Below are 6495 nucleotides of genomic sequence, written 5' to 3'. Positions count from 1 at the left end.
CTTGTAGGGCTGGTTTCGTGTTTGTCAATTCCTTTAGTTTTTGTTTTTCCTGGAAGCTTTTTATCTCTCCTTCTATTTTCAATGACAGCCTAGGTGGATATAGGATTCTTGGCTGTATATTTTTCTCATTTTGTGCTCTGAAGATATCATGCTAGTCCTTTCTGGCCTGCCAGGTCTCTGTGGATAGGTCTGTTGCCAATCTAATGTTTCTACCATTCTAGGTTACAGATCTCTTCTCCCAAGCTGCTTTTCAGGATTTTCTCTTTGTCTCTGAGACTCCTAAGTTTTACTATTAGATGTCAGGAAGAGGGGTGCTGGGTGGCTCAGTCTTTAAGAGTCTGCCTTCGGCTCAGCTCATGATCCCAGGGTCCTGAGATCGAGCCCTGCATCAGGAAACCTGCTCAGTGGGAAGCCTGCTTCTACCTCTCCCATTCCCCCTGCTTGTGTTCCCTTTCTCATTGTGTCTCTCTCTGTCAAATAAATAAAATCTTAAGACAAAAAAGATGTCAGGGTGTTGACCTATTTTTATTGATTTTGAGGGGGGTTCTCTGTGACTCCTGGATTTTGATGCCTGTTTCCTTCCCCAAATTAGGGAAGTTCTCTGCTATAATTTGCTCCAATATACCTTCTGCCCGTCTCTCTCTTTCTTCTTCTTCTGGGATCCCAATTATTCTAATATTGTTTCATCTTATGGTATCATTTATCTCTGAAATTCTGCCCTCATGATCCAGTAGTTGTTTATCTCTCTTTTTCTTAGCTTCTTTATTTTCCATCATTTGGTCTTCTATATCACGAATTCTCTCTTCTGCCTCATTTATCCTAGCAGTTAGAGCCTCCATTTTTGATTGCACCTCATTAATAGCCTTTTTTATTTCGACTTGGTTAGATTTTAGTTCTTTTATTTCTCCAGAAAGGGTTTCTCTAGTATATTCCATGCTTTTTTCAAGCCCAGCTAGTATCTTTATAATCGTCATTCTGAACTCTATTTCCAACATCTTACTAACGTCCGTATTGATTAGATCCCTGGCAGTCAGTACTGCCTCTTGTTCTTTTTTTTGAGGTGAGTTTTTCCATGTTGTCATTTTGTCCAAAGGAGAATAGATGAATGAGAGAACAAAATGCTAACAGGCTAACAATGACCCCAGAAAAATATACACTAAACAAATCAGAAGAGACCTGAAACCAGGGGGAAAAGAAAGGGAAAGAAAGAAAAAAGAAAAAAAGAATATGACCAAATATGATCAGGCTGGTGAATAGATCAATGTCACACACTAGATTTTGGGTGTATTTTGGTCTATTAGGAGAAACTGCCTCCCAAAATTTTAAAGAAAGAAAAACTTATATATGTACAAAAATAAGGGTAAATATGATGAAGGGATGGAATATGACTGTAAAGATGAAATTATAAAAGAGTTTATAAAAGGAATTGATAAGATGTTGGTTGAAAAAAGAAAGAAGAGAAATAAAAAAAAAGGGGGGGAGAGAATGTGATCTATCAGGAGACTAGAACAAAGCCATACACTAGAGATTTAGGGTATATTTTGGTCTGTTAGAGGAAATTTTATCCCAAAATTTTAAAGAGGGAATAACTTATATATATACAAAAAATAAGGTTAACTACAATGAAGGGATAGAATATGACTCCAAAAAGAAAAGTAAAAAAGTTTTTTTTTAACTTAAAGAAATTTTTACCACACAAAGGTTGTCGCATAATTGGATATTTCTCTACTTTGTACACAATTATTCTTACTCTCCACAGAAAGCCTGCTTAACTTTTCATCTGGTGATGGCAAACACTAAAATCCTGACTTTAACAGAATAGTAGTAAAAATGCCTCAGTGATTTAAGTTGAAAACAGTACATTGGTACATGGCTCTTGCACTCAGTTATCGGGAATGTACAAATGTCTTTTTATTCAAAAATACAAAATAAATTATCTGTAGGCATGGACAATGACAGCAGTAACCCATTATATGTTGTCAACTGAAACCAGTAACTGATGGTTATAGTGATTTTCTTAAACATCAGCCAGCCTTTTCTTCAGTCATTTCCTTCAACTGACTTCTCTGAAGTTATGGTTGAGGAGCAGAGCCTTGAGCTTCCTCTCACAGTTCATTAATAATGGTAAAGCACTATTCTAGGAATCAGAACATGCCGCCTCCCATGCCACCTCCCATACCACCCATTCCACCCATTGCTGGGTCCTTCTCTTCTTTAGGAATTTCAATGACTACAACTTCTGCGGTAGTTAACAGAAAGGCCACTCCAGCAGCATCCAATAAAGCAGTTCTTACAATCTTAGTTGGATTAATGATTCCTTTTTCCACCATATTCACAAAATCTCCCAGCATAGCGTCATAACCAACTTCTGAGGAACTCTGCATAATTTTCTCAACTATCAGTGATCCTTCAACACCTGCATTCTTAGCAATAGTCATTGCAGGAATTTTGAGTGTTCTCTTAATAATTTCTATACCAATATTTTGATCTTCGTTAGCTGGAGTTATTGAGTCCAGGGCTGGAATGCAGCGGAGCAGGTCACAGTCCCCTCCCAGAACAATGCCTTCTTCAACAGCGGCACGCGTAGCATTGAGGGCATCTGTAACTCGGTCTTTCTTTTCATTCACTTCAACATCACTTGTCCCACCAACCTTCAACACAGCTACTCCATCTGAGAGTTTTGCCAGACGTTCATTCAGCTTTTCCTTTTCTTATTCACTAGTTGTGATATCTAACTGCTCAATGATTTTTTGAATACGTTTTTCAATTTGAGCCTTGTCACCTTTTCCTTTTAAGAGCATGGCATCATCTTTGGTCACAATGACCTCTCCAACTTTTCCTAAGTCGTGAGGCTGAATATCTTCAAGATTTAGAGTCAATCCTTCTTCCCCAAACACTGCACCACCAGTAGCAATAGCCATGTCTTTAAGCTGGTTCTTTCTATTGTCACCAAAACCTGGAGCTTTGACTGCCACAACCTGAAGACCAACTTTTAGCCTATTCAAAACGAGTGTACTCAGAGCTTCTCCATCAACATCTTCAGCAATTATGACCAAGGGCTTACCGTGAGCATTGGCATTTTCAAGAGCGGGTACAATGGACTGGACACTAGAAATTTTCTTTTCACTCAATAGAACATAGGCATCTTGGAATTCACATTTCTCACCTTTTGATGTATTAATAAAGTATGGAGAAATATAACCTCGATCAAACTTCATGCCTTCAATAATTTCTAATTCATCATTTAGTGTTTTTCCATCCTTTACTGTGATGACACCCTTTTTTCCAACCTTTTTCATTGCATCGGAAATGATTTTGCCAATTTCTTTGTCTCCATTTGCAGAAATCGCAGCAACCTGAGCAATTTCTTCAGGGGTTGTCACGGGTTTAGACTGCTTCTTAAGTTCAGCAATTACAGCATCAACAGTTAAGATCACACCTCTTCTGATTTCCACAGGATTAGCACCTTTGCTAATCTTCTCAAAGCCCTCCTTGGCAATAGAGCGTGCCAAGACAATAGCAGTCGTGGTGCCATCCACAGCCTCTTCATTTGTGTTATTGGCGACATCTTGAACAAGTTTAGCGCCAATATTTTTATATTAATCTTTTAAGTCAATTGACTTTGCTACGGTCACACCATCTTTTGTTACTTTGGGACTTCCCCAACTCTGTTCAAAAATCACTGTTCTTCCCTTTGGCCCCATAGTAACGGCTACAGCATCGGCTAAAAGGTCTACACCTTGAAGCATTAAGGCTCGGGCATCCGCACCAAATTTTACATCTTTGGCATAGGCCCGAGTGAGATGAGGAACCAGTGCTCTGGACACTGGCCTAATTTGGCGAAGGACTGAGGGTAATCGAAGCATTTCTGTGGGGCAGCGGCAGAGCGTGCAGACCGTGAGGCAGGCCATCGGAGGCGAGTGAGCAGTAAAAAAGATTTTTTAAAAAAGGGATTGACAAGATGTTGGTTGAAAAAGGGAAAAAGAAAAATAAAAAAAAAATAGAAAAAGAAAAAAGAAAATTAAAAAAATTAACTTTGAAAGACTAAAGCATCATGGGAAAAAAGCCATGAATTCTATGTGCAGTATTCCCCTAGTGCTGGAGTTCTGCCGTTCTCATTGAACGGTAAATTTGGTCTTGGCTGGCTGTTCTTGCTGATCGGGGGAGGGGCCTGTTGCTGTGGTTCCCAAATGTCTTTGCCTGAGGCGGAATTGCCCCACCCTTGCTGGTCTGGGCTGAGTAATCTGCTCGGGTTTGCTCTCGGGAGCTTTTGTTCCCTGCAAGCTCTTGGTACAGCTTTGGAGGTCGAGAGTGAAAATGGCGGCCTCCCAATCTCTGTCCTGGAGGAGCTGAGAACTTGGGGCCCCACTCCTCAGTGAGCCCCCAGAGAAAAGCAGTCAATCACTCCTATCTCCCTGGTCTCCAGCCGCACTCCGTGCTCACCCGGCCTGTGACCGAGCGTTTCTATCTCTGGCACCCGACTCGGTGTGGTATCCAAACCCAGCAGATCCCTGTGGTGCGCTCCCGTGCCGCTCCTCCAGGGGAGGAAGGGGAGTTTCCCTGGATCTGCCGCTTGTTGGGTCCCTGCTGGAGGAGCAGTGGCCCAACTGTGTCACCAATCACAGTTTATGGTAACCCCGAGCTGAGAGCCCACGCCTCGGCTCCGTCTCTGCAGCCGGCTTCCCCGCTCCAATTCCTGGGAGCTCTGCCGCACTCAGGCACCCCCGGTCTTTCTGTGACCCCGAGGGTCCTGGGACCACATTATCCCAGAGAGGGTTCCACCCCTGCTTAGCCACTGGAGCGACGTCCCTCAGCGGAGCCGACTTCTAGAAGTTCTGATTTTGTGTTCCGCTACTCTAGCACTTGCCAGTAGTGGCTGATGGAGGTCCCCTCCCCGGCCGTCTATCCTCCCGAATATCGCCTCAGATTCACTTCTCCGCACATCCTACCTTCCAGAAAGTGGTCACTTTTCTGTTCAGAGAGTTGCTGCTATTCTTTTCTTTGATCTCCTGTTGAATTTGTAGGTGTTCAGAATGGTTTGATCCCTATCTAGCTGAATTCCTGAGACCAGACAAAATTTAGGTCTCCTACTCCTCCACCATCTTGCTCCTCCTCTAGAGGAAGATTCTTAGAATGGAGAAATTTTACATATGTAAAAACACATCTTATATTCACAGACAAATTTATATGTTGATTTTGATTCTTCTCATAGTTGTCCCTAAATTTTCAATGGTGTAAAATGTGGATGAGGATTGTATTTAATATGCACAACTCCGGAGGACCAGTGAGTATAAATCATAGGAAAAAGGCTTCCACTTAGGGAGGTAAGGTAGTCTTGATTGGCAATATTTAGGCTTTCCTAGATTTTTTCCCTTACAGATGTAATTGGAAAATATCCAGTTACTAAAGTAGTTGAGAAAGGGTTTTTGGCAGAAAGGGATAATTCTGGAAATCTACAGGACTGAGGAACTTTATCAGTGTCTTGGGGAAAGGACACGGTAGTGGAGTTTGGGAGAAAAATGACAGAGTATGGAATGTGAACCAACAATGGCCAAGGTAGCTCTATGCTCAGAAAGTTGCTTTACACTTTTGAGGAAATTCCACTAAGAATTTGAGTCAGTTACTGCATTTAGGACCTGGCATTCCTTTTGACAGCAGAAAATAAAAGCATCTGTAGAATAAATTTATATATGGCTACATTTTTTGAACCTGAAGCCCGATGTATTCTGAGATTTTCTACTCTTTCCCCCAGTGCTTTCTAGTATATAATCCATGTAGCAATAAGAATAGCATGCCAGATTTCTCATCACAAATCAATCAAGTCTATGGGTCAAACTGTTTCCTAACTCATGGAACTCCCTCCCCTCCCCCACCGCTCCTTTATCATTGAGATTTTTATGACTGTCATCTTAACTGAGGGAAGAATCCACATTTTGACTGTTGGTGCTGTCAATTCTGTGGAAATTGCAAGATCACAGGTGAGACCAGCTTAGAGGCACAGAGTCTGAGATCAGAGGCATTGAAAATATCTAATCTTTGGCTTCCATGTCCCTTTTAGAGTTTTTCTCCATAACAGACAAATAAGGATGGTAGATTTGGCAGAAAGGAAAGGTTTTCCATTTTCTTTGTTTAGGAGAGTGAATCATTATTCCTTCATAATATTTATTTATTTGTTAACACAGGAGAGCACAAGCAGGGAAGAGGAGGGACAGACAGAGAGGGAGAGACAGAATCTTCAGCAGGCTCCACGCCCAATGCAGAGCTGGACTTGGGGCTCAATCTCACAATACTGAGATCATGACCTGAGCCGAAATTAAGAGTCAGACACTTAACCAACTGAACCACCCAGGTGCCCTGATTCCTTCCTGATTTTAAAACATGTAAACCAGGCCCATCACCAATAAAACAGCAACAGGATCTACCTCTTTTGAACTTAATAGTGACTCAGTAGTGTGCAGAGGTATAAATCTAATTTTTACATTCTTACTGTGCACT

General features: G+C 41.6%; 1 pseudogene; it reads right to left on the bottom strand.

Moving 5' to 3' along the window:
• Positions 1 to 1892: 1892 nt before the first annotated feature.
• LOC113908988 lies at positions 1893 to 3866 on the bottom strand (annotated as a pseudogene).
• Between the last annotated feature and the right edge of the window lie 2629 nt (positions 3867 to 6495).

Source organism: Zalophus californianus, chromosome 6 (assembly GCF_009762305.2).
Source record: "Zalophus californianus isolate mZalCal1 chromosome 6, mZalCal1.pri.v2, whole genome shotgun sequence".
NCBI classification, from domain to species: Eukaryota; Metazoa; Chordata; class Mammalia; order Carnivora; family Otariidae; genus Zalophus; species Zalophus californianus.
This window is presented reverse-complemented; position numbering and strand designations above follow the sequence as displayed.